This window comes from Corylus avellana, chromosome ca9, assembly GCF_901000735.1.
Source record: "Corylus avellana chromosome ca9, CavTom2PMs-1.0".
Lineage (NCBI taxonomy): Eukaryota > Viridiplantae > Streptophyta > Magnoliopsida > Fagales > Betulaceae > Corylus > Corylus avellana.
The window spans coordinates 3210689-3224064 of NC_081549.1; the positions used below are offsets into that span (position 1 = coordinate 3210689).

At 36.3% G+C, this 13376-nt stretch overlaps 1 pseudogene; it reads right to left on the bottom strand.

Moving 5' to 3' along the window:
* Positions 1-1913: 1913 nt before the first annotated feature.
* On the bottom strand, positions 1914-9070 carry LOC132191718 (probable cellulose synthase A catalytic subunit 8 [UDP-forming]; annotated as a pseudogene).
* Positions 9071-13376: the final 4306 nt, after the last annotated feature.

Sequence of the window (13376 nt, forward strand, 5' to 3'; positions counted from 1 at the left end):
GGTTTGTTATACCCATGGTGGAAAGACTAGTATGCCCTTGGTGGGTTGATTATGTTTTGGCTTGGGCCTGTCTTTAGTGAGCTTGCATATTAAACCGGGCCGAGATGCTTGTTGAACCTTATGTGGCCGATCCATGACCCAACAAAATATATTCAAAATTTTTTTTTTTAAATTATAATTCACATTTTAAAACATGTTTCCCAATTTTTATTTTTTATTTTTTGTTTTCTAAATCATTCAAAAAGTATTCACAATTTAAAAAACAATACAAAAGAATACCCCAAAGAAATACGTGTGGTTATTAGGTGTCTCGAAGGTATTAAGATTTCCTTTCTCGAATACCAGGAGCCGATTGCTGTTACTTTAATCAATGACAAGCACTTTTGCCACTATCGATATTTCTTTCTTTCATAATAGATGGTTGCTTTTTAGATCATTCCTATCATTTTGCATTTTGGACACAATTTTTCCTTTTTTTTACTAAAATGGCTAATAGAGAGGTAAAGGTAACTAAGGATCAAAATTCTCAAGATTTTCTAGGCTAACTTCAAAACAGATGTTGAAATCTAAAATGTTCAATTAAAGATAATAGCTAAAGATTTTGAGAATTCTATCATGGAATACTTCAGAAAATCTAGAAAAAGTCTAATCCATAATGATTCTTCAACTCTATTCTTTCTTCTATTGCCACGTCGTTATCAATCTTCGAAATGTCATTAAATTTTTCATCGATATATATATATATATATATATATATATATATATATATATATATATATATATGTGTGTGTGTGTGTGTGTGTGTGTGTGTGTTGTAAAAGAAGGCAAATTATTAGCCATTAATATGAGAAAAAAGAGAGCAAAACCACTGGAATTAGCTGAGCCCGTTGCATGCATACTTTGTTAGCGCTTTCAATGTTAAGTGTTTTGATTTTAACGCCCCAGCGTCCCACTCATGGTTCTGGGCACAAGAAAATGAACAGGACCGGGCATTTTCTCCATTTCTGGCGTCAAACTAATATATGCAATTTTCATGGAATTTTTTCACCATGTGATGCTAAAAACACACAAGTGTCAGCTGCAGTACTAGAAATTTGAGATGTTTATCAAGCATGAATTAAAATCCGCCCAATTTTCCAGAACACTTCCTCATTAAAATGCCAGCATACAAAGAGAAGAAAGCTAAATTCCCAATATAACGTTTTTGTTATGGGCTTGTGTTTGTGAACGTGTTATGAGTCGAGATACTAGCAAAACTACAAGATTTGATTTCTTGAGTTTACCTATGGTGATAGATAGAAAAGGGTATTGGAGGTACCTTAGCCTCCCAAGCTACTCCGAGAGTTGTATCATAATTTTCTAATACTTTTTATTCACCTTCTGCTTATATAGAGAAATACATAGTAGATTAGAAAGGAAAGAAACACACAGCAGAGAATGAAAGTCTTAAATCTACTAAGAGTCAAATTCCCTTATTAATTACTTCAGATTCTTGCTTTATGAGCAAGAATTCAAATCCTATTGCATCACTTATTTATTAATAAAGGGGAAAAGCTATGTGTTCTAGTATTCTCTCAACTGTGATGTGACTTTTAAAATTACTGTTGAATTTGAGATTATCATTATTGACTTTTAATCTATTGGTGATTTTAAAAGTCATATCACAGTTGAAAGAACATTAGAAGAATACAAAGTATTTCCCTTAATAAAATACCTACCACTAAAACCTTCTTCACATCTGGCATCTTCACGTAAGGCACAAGACTTCTCCTATTGCACTGCCCCGTAACAGTTTTACCATCCAAAAAAAGGGCAAAAAGAGTAGTTCAATGAAATTTGACAACTGCAATTTCTTATTTGTTAAAACCCCAGTCAAGGGAATAATTAAGAGTATCATCTCCACTGCAGTGGCCAGTCTCTTTAATTAACTAACTTACAGATTGAACGAACAAGCAATATATGTATGGATCCAACATAATCAATCTACTTTGCAACAAAATTTGACTCCAACTCAAGCATGACACAGAAGCTAAAAGAAGAAAGATACCCTTGAAGATTTTGCCAGCTGAATTCTGCCATGTAATAGTAATGTCCTTTATCATGTCTACATGTTGCTCTAGCAGTTGATTCCATAGAGTTCAACATCTGGGCCAGTCGCCTGGGTCGTAAAAGGATCAATACAAACCCAAAGTAAGGAGAAGATGGAGCCAAGTAGAACAGGCCACATGACAATGATGGTAGGTGTTCGGTTCTGGCGTCCCATCAAACCCTCAAGGAAAAGATAGAGATGATCACCCCGTAAACGAAAAAATAGCTTCCCAGAGAGAGGACCCCAAGATTGGTATAGCCACTGTTAATGGCATAGGAGATTCCAGCAACCACCCCCAACCAGGTTAATTATTAGGAGTGTGGTTGGTGGGATGAGTGGAGTCGTCCACTTGAACAAATACAACTCAGCAAAATCCCCTTCTTCATCAGAAGCTTTGGAAGGGACTGTAAAGTTGGCATCGATGCCAGCAAAGACCTTAAGGAGGCCTTGGAAAACAGCAAAAAGGTGGGCTGATACACCTGCAATAACCCAGAATTGTTCATTTCTCCACCACTCATCTATCCCAACACCACTCCATCTCATTTCTAGTATGCCGGTGGCAAAGATGGAAAGAAAGAGGGATATGTACCAGATAATGGCAATGTTACTGATCTGCAGTCAGACACTTAAAAACTTTGAGAAGGTATATTCAAAGTTGATAAATTTACAAGTATATTGATGTAGTATATATACTACTACGGCTAAACCTAATGCAACTTATTACAAAAAAATTAGAATCTAACATTACATCATAATCCATATACACTAAGGAGATCTTCTAGTTGCTTGCTGTCCAAGTCTTCCAATATTTGAGCTTCTTTCCTTTTTAGAATAGATTTGATCACAGCCAGTTGGTACTGCAAAGGCTTCTCTATATGCTGTCATAGGAGGTCGAGGAATGTAGTGAATCTTTCCATATTGGTTCTCAGATTTCTTGCAGCTGCGAGATTGGCTTGTGTGTTTATCTACGCTCGAGGGTAAGCGGACTTGCTTATCTGCAGGCTCGAGCGCACTAGACCTGCATTCTTTTCTATAACTGTGCTCGAGTGCACTAGACTTGCGCCCGACCTCTTAAGAGCTTGATATACTTTAACAGACATGACAAATCAGGGCACTCTACCTCAGCTGAAATGTTAAATGAGTTTGATAAAAATAACGTTTTATTACAAACTGTTGCCTAGTGGGGAAATATACCGCCAAAATATGATGGAAACCAAAAGCTTTCTCTACAGCTCTCCTATTCAATACAATAAAAAGAAGAAACAAGCTATTCTTTTAAAGAATTGTGCCAGGAAATTTGATCAAACAATGCGAGCTATCATATGGTAATGCATTTACTTTGCCTCATTATGAATAAACTTTCCAGTAAGTAGACAGACAGCTGGCAATGTACAATAGGCAAGAAGAGGAATGGTTGTGATTGGGCATATGGTGGTGTTCGCATAAGCAAATCTCTCAAGCCACTTCAGCCTTCCGCTATAAACATACCATATGGGGCAGTGCCGACTAAGAAGAATTTCAACTGAACCCAAAGCCCTGAGGAGCACTTGGTTCAGATAGTCAGAAAGGTTAATAAGAGCAGATCCTTTAAAGGCAGGAGGATGAGGCATGCAAAAGATCAATTTCCAACCTCGGGCATGCATCTTGAGCCCTGTAAGGATATCCTCAATAACGGAACCATATATCCATCCAATCTGCACAAATAACATCAATGAATTTGTTAGGAACTTAAGGGACCAGCAAGAGAGTGAATAGAAAGTATGCTCTGCTACCCTAAACAATAATTTGGCACTATAAACAAGGACTGAAAGAACTGGAAACAAACAAGGTCGTCAAACAGACAAGTACTTGCTTGTTTCTAGCCCCAACAAATGGCCCATTTGTTCGCGGTCCACAAATCAAATAGGAACTACATCCTGTTCCTTTCACTGCAAAACTGAAAACAAAAGGACAAAGCAACATACTTCACTTCCCCACTCAGTCATGTCTTCACATCCACAGCCAATGACATGAATAGCTTCTTCAAGGAGGGATTCTGGAGTGGCAGACAGCAGAACGTCACCGTTTTCCATTAGTGGCGAATCAACAAACGCAGCTGATTGACCAAACCTTTTCTCCAGGCTCATCTGGGACATGACAGTGACTTCTCATCATGAAATCCTGCACCTATACACAAATTTACAGGGAAGATAGGTGTATCACTAACAGTAAACAGATCCAAATCACATTACATGTAAACAGCCAATAATTTCAGATGATGATGTGTGGTAGCATAATATCTACCCAAAATTGACACATATGGCCATAGATGGGAGACGAAGTTATGTTTATGAGATCTTAGCTGAGATGTAAATCAATATAGGAGAGAAAAGAAAGTGCAATATCCATAAAAGTTCATTTAGATAGTTATGTCTTTGAAATATCTCGTCTCAAATTGCATAAATATTAATGTAATGCAACAGGCAACTATATGGGAATTAAAACTGAACAAAATAATTCAGGGTTCAAGAAACACCAGACGTGAGAGTTAACACTGACCAAAATAACCCACATAGAGCAAAAGAGAATGTAGTCAAACCACTTTAAGAAGGTAACTGTTTACGTGTCAATAATAAAAACCCGGAAAAAGGAATGTCCAAATTACATCTCAAACCAATGTTGCTCAAAAACCGGACTGGGATCCCCTCGAATTCCCCAAGGAATTCGAGGGCCTCAAATTATGCATCTAGACGGTTGGATCACACATCCAACGGTCAAGAACAATCCACTAAAAAAATAATAATAAAATATTACTTTTCTTTAAAACAAAAATCAAAATAAAATTAATAAAAAATTTTAAAAAAATTAAAAGTTTTTTGTGGTGAGTGGCCACCCCAGGTTGCTTTTTCCTGCCACTCTCATGTTTTCCTTCGTAATATCTTGTAGATAACATATGTTCTTGTTCATGGCCGAGTTTATTTTGATGCATGAAATCCTCTTTAGGGCTTAGTAAGATTTATTTATTTATTGACCTAGTTTAATGTCATAGGAAACTCTGGCTTAATTATTGACCGCCGGTCTAGGGTGGCCGAAGCCACCCCTTGGCGATTGGGGGTGGTTCGGCCACCCCCAAGGGCTAAATAATTTTTTTTTTTTTTTTTTTTTTTAAAAAAAGTTGGTCCTTGGCCCCTTGGGGCCCATAAGTAAGAACTGCCATACACGAAACTGTATGAGTAACTCACAGACAGTCAGAGGATGTATATGTTCAACACAAAGAGCTTCAACATTCTATTATTGTCTACTTACAAGTGCATTCATAGCACTGGCCTTCTTGTGATGTTGGAAACCATGATGTTTCTCACGAGACACATAGACTAGTCGTGGAAGCTCATTACCCTCACTGTGAAGTCCTCCACTTTGTCCTAAGAAAGCCTGCCAGTCATGAAGAAAGAAGAAAAATGAGTCCCAACAGCATTTATTAGGAGGGAAAAAAAGAGGAGAAAAAGAACAAATTAAGCCAGACTTTCCTATAAACAAGGTCAATAAATAAATAAATCTTACTAAGCCCTAAAGAGGATTTCATGCATCAAAAGAAACTCGGCCATGAACAAGAACATATGTTATCTACAAGATATTACGAAGGAAAACATGAGAGTGGCGGGAAAAAAAATCAGGAATCCAGCCATGTAGTTTTAGCATTTATGGACATGTAGTTCTCATTGCCACACCAACATCATGATGTTTGGGTGGTCTCATTAACGGTAACTCATATGTCAAATGTTCCTAAAGCTGGAAAGAACTATCTTGCATGCCGTTAACAAGGTACTTATTGCTGTTAAACACACCAATCCACGTCAAAAAGGACAAACCTGGATCATCCCCGGATGATCTTTAGTGTGGTTTCCAGGCCTAGGTGTACCATCCTTCATCTGGAACCTTCTCAGCCTTTGCCACAAGCCCATTACTACGAACTTCGAACTCTTCATATTCCCTATGCAATGCAGTTAGTAGCATACTTGCAATAAGAACATGATATACACAGTAAATCCTAGTACTATAAAAATAATTAAATGAAAACCTTCCTGCCTTCCTAGCTCTGCGATCTTTGACAATTGACAAATGATGGATGAACCTTGTCCTTTAAGTAGTCGATCTTCTGTGCAAAGTACCATTCTCGGGCTCTAAGCTCAGTGCTGTATTTCTTGCATAAAGGAACCCGTTTTCTGGCAAATTCTGATGTTTCAGACAAAGCTTCAAAAGTCAACATAGCAGCTCCATCATCTGAATCATAGCAAGAAACTTTGTCTACTGGGTAGAGTCTACTGCAAGAATGGATAAGATAGTATTGGATATGACAAGTGGAGGCTCCTTTAAAGGGTCACCTGTACTGACAAAAATGTCAAGAGCAGCCAACTGAGATGGCTCTCCTTCTCAGTCACATCTGTAGACCATTATGAAAAATTAAATTTAGAGCTCCAAAGATGAGAATCTTAAAGAAGTCGGAAACATTTTAGAAGTTAAATAAGAGAGATGAAAACTACCTCAAAGTCAGTCTGTCAAGATATGTCTAACGGTTCACAGGAATTCATTTTGGGAAGTGATCCAATATCCATGACATTGCAAACCATATCTCACAAATCACAGATACTAAACACAAAGCATAGGCATTGGGGACAGGATTTGTTATATGGTAATGACTTGGACGAAGAATTAACAGATTGGTATTGCATTAAACTTGATGCCGAATCTCCAGGGGAGATAACAAATATTTCTCCGTTTTGGAAAAGATATGCTCTAAAACGGTCCAGTGTTGAAGCCGTAGGCCAATCTACATACTATTTTGGTGGCTATCGTCATTCTGATTCTGCTCGATCACACGATGTCTCTAGTTTTTGCATTAAGACACGAAATCAGTTGTCTGCGATGCCTTCCATGATAGTTCCAAGAATCGAAACTCACACTTTCGTGCTTGATGACAAGATATATGTTCTCGCCGGTCATCATGATCATCCGGGTGCGCCTTAAATTGAAGGCTATGATCCCAAAACTGGAGAGTCTAAGGCCTTGCCTCATCTTTCATCTCCTCTGGGATATAGATTTATTTGTGCAGCTCTTGAGAATCCAAGCAGGATTTATTGTACAGAAAAGGAGAGGACAACAGTGTTTTATCACTATGACTTGCTGGAAGAGTGTTGAATCACGCTTAACGAGTACTCCTGGGTTTCCAGTTTCTACAAAATGTTTATAACCTTCTCGATGGATTGAGACTGATTTCTTTGTTTACATTTGTTACGACACTTTCGGGTAAGGGATTGATGTGAAAGCGTGCTATTAGTGGTAGGTTGTATTTTGTGTTCAACAGTTAATGTTGAATTGGTAACAGAAGCAAGGAGAAAACAAGGAATGAGAGTATTGAGATCATTTCATGAGTAAAATTAGATTTAACAAATTTAAAGGTGTACGTTGTTATATGATGAATATAAAATGACGTGACATCATTTCTACCATTATATGCAATAAAACAAAATCTTAACCATAAAAGTTAAGACCCTATCCCCGTTACTTAATCTAGCGAAGTCCCGATAAACATACTAAGGTTAGGCTGCAGCTGGATTTATGTCATAAATTAGATCAACGGCTGGGATATGACATAATTACCTAATGCAGATATAGGTATCATCATTATGTAACATATTTACATGATACACTCAAACAATTCTTGTTCCTTGTCAGAGTACAGTTGTAGCTGACGCAAGGAATAGCGTATTTACATCAATCATTTCAAAAACATCTTGCTTCCATTCCCAAAAGAAAAAACAAGGATTGATCAGAATAATTTCGTACCCTTTCTTCATCTGCATATTCATCAAAATCAGCTCAATAATTTATCCAACCAAATGATAGAAACTATGCATACCGCGGAAGTAAAATTTGGGCTGCAGATCCTACAACCATGGGTAATTGAATACATTGGAAACAATAATATCTTACCACCACGGGTTAGTTTAGGAAATGGCAATAACAAAATAGTATTGGCTTTATAGTGTAACCTATTTCATATCTGCAGTCTTTCTGAAAGGATTTGTTGCGGTGCATTTTCCGAAATCTAATCTGTGTTAAAATCATAAACTGAGCCACAGTTTAGTTGGCTAAAAGCAATCAAATCTCAATTTGCTGCAAAAATATGAAAGAGTCCAAAATGATAACCATTTTTTTTGGGTCACACATGCACCTAGTGGATTGAAACCTATTCTCACTCTCCACTCCCTAGTTCAAGTGCCATTTGAGCATAAGCTCACTGGCCCAAAATGATAACCGAACAGTATATGCAAAAAAAGTTGTCAGTAATTTTATCCCAATTCTAACTAACCCTCTTACATCAATTAACTGTATAGTGGCAATTCATACACTCAAACTGTACATAAGTTTGCTTTGAATTACTTGTAGTAGCTTACTTAAAACAACACCCATTCATAGTGGGGAAAACCCTCTTCATGCAAAGAAGATATAATAAGTCATAACATGTTTGATGCATTTACAAAATCATCTTGATAGAAAAGCAGTAAGTTCTAACCATTAAAAAAAATTCAGGATAGCTGCTTGATTACCAATGCAAATGCAATACTTGCAATAGAATATTAACAAAAATGCAGAGAGAGAGAGAGAGAGAGAGAGAGTACATAATACCTTTGCCTTGACCTGGTACTGCTTTTAGTGGATGCAGGAACATTGCAGTTTTGATCTTTCATGCTGCTTTTCATAGCTCTGGATTTGGAGGCCCCTGTAAATGATAATAATTCAATGCAATTGTACAGGGAAAATAAATAAGTAATATAAAAGGTTCTTCATGTTGGATAGAGCTTAAACTACCTCTGATTTAACCTTTGGTGATTGAACTTCATTTTCAGCTGGTTCTGACTCTGTCAACTCACTGGAAGCACCAGAATATTCATCTGACTCAACAGATTTAGGTTTTGATGAATCATTTATAGGCTGAGACATTCCTTCAGTGGATGGATAAATGACTTCACCCTCTGTTTCATCTATTAGAAACTCAAGGTTAGACGCCAATTACCCCATTTCAGCAGCATATAATCACAAGCATGGAACAAAATATTTCAAACAAAACATTCATTTTAAGAAGTATAATCATGGTCATATAGCCATTGTAACCATTGCAAAATAAATGAATTAGGTATTTTTCTGAAGTGGAAGAAACCTATTCCAGCTTCTACAGAATTCAATCCTTGAGATTGACTTTTAATTTCCTATAGGCTTATATTCATCTCCAACTTCGTAAGTAAATAATTGATGACATTTGCCCGTTTTGTGATTGTTAGCTCTAGGTTCTCCTTGATTTGGAGATATAGAGATACCATTCTCTTCATGCTCATGTAGACCATAGTGTTATATCATATGTTATCTCACATTTTCAGTCAAAAGTACAGATGCTTGCTGCCACCTTAACTTCAGCTGCCATACTCATCCAAATCTAAAAGGCAAGTTATAATATATTGTTTGAAATTTAAATCTATAGACCAGTTTAGAAGGGTTGTGCTGTTATCTTATCATGCATTTGAATGACAATGAGATAATTAACAAATATAAGGTTCTGTTAAAGAAAAGAATGGAAATTTATATTTAGACTACTAAATATGCTCGAAAATTTATATTTAGACTACTAAAAAGTATATTTCATTAACACTGATGGAAAAAGGGTTAAAATTATTCATAGTGATAAAGCATGACGTGGGAAAAGAATATGATGACACGTCCACTGAATATCAGAGTCCCTAACAATGCTGTTAAGACACTAATCTTTACTTGACTATATGATGCATCATAGGAAACCTCATTGCAGCAAACTATAATGAACTATGCTTCACTACTATATGCTTCCTGGAATACAGCCGTTGCTGTATCATCATTCATCTATATGACACTAATAAAAAGACGGTAATCAATTTTTCCAGCGATGTTATTTAAAGCTTCTACATAGAGATCTACAGGAACCATGAAGAAGAGAGTAATAAGAAATTCATATTAAAACATAGCAGAAGTTAATTGCAGTAACCTACAGCAGTATCAGATTCTGCACTTTCTTCCCCAGTGTTCCCAGCAACTGCAAAACCTTTCAAGGTACAAACTTTCTGTTGATGAATTCGGGCATTTCTTGCACCACTTCCTGCTCCTTCTTTTCCATGTTAAATTTATTAAGTTTATCCTCAACTCCTCAATGCACGATTTAAGTTCTGGTTTTGCAAACTTCTTAGTCTGTTTCCTCACCGCACCAAAAAAAAAAAAAAAAAAAAGGAAAAGAAAGTGAGTTCTTAGAAAATGTATCTTGAATGCTTTGAATGACATGATGCAAGCAAAACAAATAATTCAATACCTTGTTTATTATATTCTTGAAATGGTCAATAACAGAATCCTCTGATAGGGAATGTTCATAAGTCTTGAATGATTCCATAAGCTTTTTAATTCCTTTTTCAGTGAATGCCGGCTGAGAGAGGCAGTAAGAAATATATTCCCATTGTGTGATATCTTCAGCAAAAAAGTAGTTCCGTTAGTTACTGAAAGTTACATTTGTTCATTTATAAAAGCAGAAAATAGCTAAAATCCAAGTAGACTTTTGTTCTAATGAGTTAGGACAAAGCCATTCATATTTACCACAAAAAAAGGTAAAAAAATGTGGCCTGTGGAAAATTCAGAAAATGATAAACTTAAGGTAAAAATGAGAAGCAATTTATCAAAAAAAAAAGGTAAAAATGAGAAGCAGCTGCCCACATTACATGCATGCTGTAACAGATAACAAAATATTTCAACAAAACTAGGAGTGAAATGAGAACCTCCTCATGCTAAAAAGATGTGCATGTCCTATCCTGTGGATAAGACTCAAATGGACATGGATGAAATCAGTAAGAGTAGATTGAAAACTCATGCTTAAATTCTAGTTACAGCTACTCATGCTCAAATTCTAGTTACAGCTTTCAACTGGCTCACATGATTAACTGAATAGAAAAAACAAGGTTATCAATATGGACCAACAACATTATATGTATGAAAAGAATCTGCTATACAATCTAACAGATTATTTTTAAAAAAGCAGAGAGACAAACTAGATTTTTTTTATTTTTATTTTTTATAAGTAACCGGAATATCCATTAAAGTGCAAAAGCCGCAACTCAAGTACATGGAATATACATTTCTTTTATAAGTAATGTTTACACCAAGCTAGAAAGAGAGAATAAGTCAAGAAAATCATGAAAACTAGGCAAATTAAGATCTAAAGCAGCTGTCCAATAGTAAAGAGTTTTGAAAAAATAAAAAAATGACTTAAGTTCCGCCATTGTCCGCTCATTGTCTTTAAAACTTCTATCATTTCTTTCTCTCCAAAGACACCACAAAAGGCAAGACGCCAAGTATTTAGCTAGACCTTATTCAAATCCCCAAACTTGAGCTTGATTTGAAATTTCTTTCAAAATAAAGTCACTAATTCCTTACAAGAAAGTAAATACTTACCAAGTTTGACCCAGTTTTAAGTTTGATGAGAAGTGACTTGGAAAATATGTTTCCTAACATCTAGTACAGGGGCCATTTTTAAAAACATCACGTGATCAACTCTCTATGATTCAACCAAATGAATATCAAAGAATAGTTCATCCAATAGTAAAGATGTATTAAGAAGGCCGAATCTACAAAAATATCTTTGAGATTCATGCAAACCAACCAAATAACTCCTATCAGTTTAGTACACTGTGTGCACTTCATAGGTCTAAAATTAGACTTTGAGGAAAAGACTACTTTCAAACTGCATTAGAAGGGTTTTGTCATTTCAATTTTTTGGCCTGACCTATGTCGGGAAGATTAAATGATCAGACCAAGTAAGAAGAATGTATGCCAAAAGCCTATGGACTTACAACTTCAAGCCAGTGTTGCAGGGCTAATTTCTGAGCCTTCTCATCCTTAGATAAACCTTTTCCAACCAACAAATACATGAGAGTTTATGCTGTTAGTGTAATGTTTCTAACAACACCTTTTTTCTTTTCCCTAAATTTGTAAGGTAGTAACTAAGTACCTTGGCAAGTCTTGTCCAGCCCGTGCCCACTGTGACACAAAAGTTTCTGGTTTCTCAATGTTGAAGAAAGATAACAGCTACGTTTAAGAGAAGCAAAGTCTAAGGCCTTCCACCTGTGGCAATTTGAATTGAATTCAGAAACAAAGGTTGAAAACACCTAAAAATGAAAGAAATTGAGATAACTCTTGTAGACTTTCTCAACCATAACTGCACAATCTGCAAGGTTCCGTCTAGTCCGATAAAAAGTAAAGATGGCTCTGTAGCTGCTATCAGTGTTTCAGATTCTGTAACTCCCAATTTCTGGCAGTTGGCACAATTCTTCCCGCATATATCTACAGCTTCAACTTCCCACTCCACTCTCTAATTCCAGGCAGCATAGTGCTTTTGAAACTACTTGATACTACACTATGGACAACGACAATTTCAAACATTGACTTTTCTACAAGAATTTCAATGGATTTTTACAAACAAATACATGACTTCGCGAATAGCTGTACTGAGAAGAATACCAAAAAGAAAAAAAAAAAAAAAAAAAAAAAAGAAAAAAAAAGGTGATCCAAGGAAAAAGAATCACAATTCAAATCAGAGTGTATGTTGGGTCATCATCTCAACCGAAAGCACTCTCATACTTGTCCCAGGCAATCTAGAACTTCTCAGCAATATTTTTGCAGTCCAACGAGCAGTGAGTCAGGTTGTTGACTTGCTCCTCTAGCCTGCTTATTCGTCTGCAACTTGTGACGGCTGTGCTTTCTCACTTCCAGCGCCTATGGAGGTACTTGGTCTGGGAATTTGAGAACTGGTTATGGGCTTCTGCAACAGCTTCAGAGCAGCCATGATCTCAGCAAATGTGGGTCTCAATTTTGGATCTCTAAAATGTTAGATGGATCAATTGTCAGAACTGCAGAAAATGAATTTTGAAGTATATTGGATACACTGCAATAAGAAGATCATGTTACCCATAGGAAAAGACGTAGGTGGCCACGAGTAGAGAGGTGCATTTGCAAAGATAGTCCATCATTAATGGGGAGTAATCAGAAAGGATGAAATGTTTTTGAAAGAAATTATAGAACCAAATATGCTTTAAAGAACTGAGATTAAATTCAATAACATTTGCTCTGCTCTCAGCATTCTTATGGCTCCAAATAGCATAAAGTGGAAGTTTCATCAGTGACATTCAGTAGAATAGACATGGGAATAACTGTTGAAATCAATATCATTTTCCATTAAATT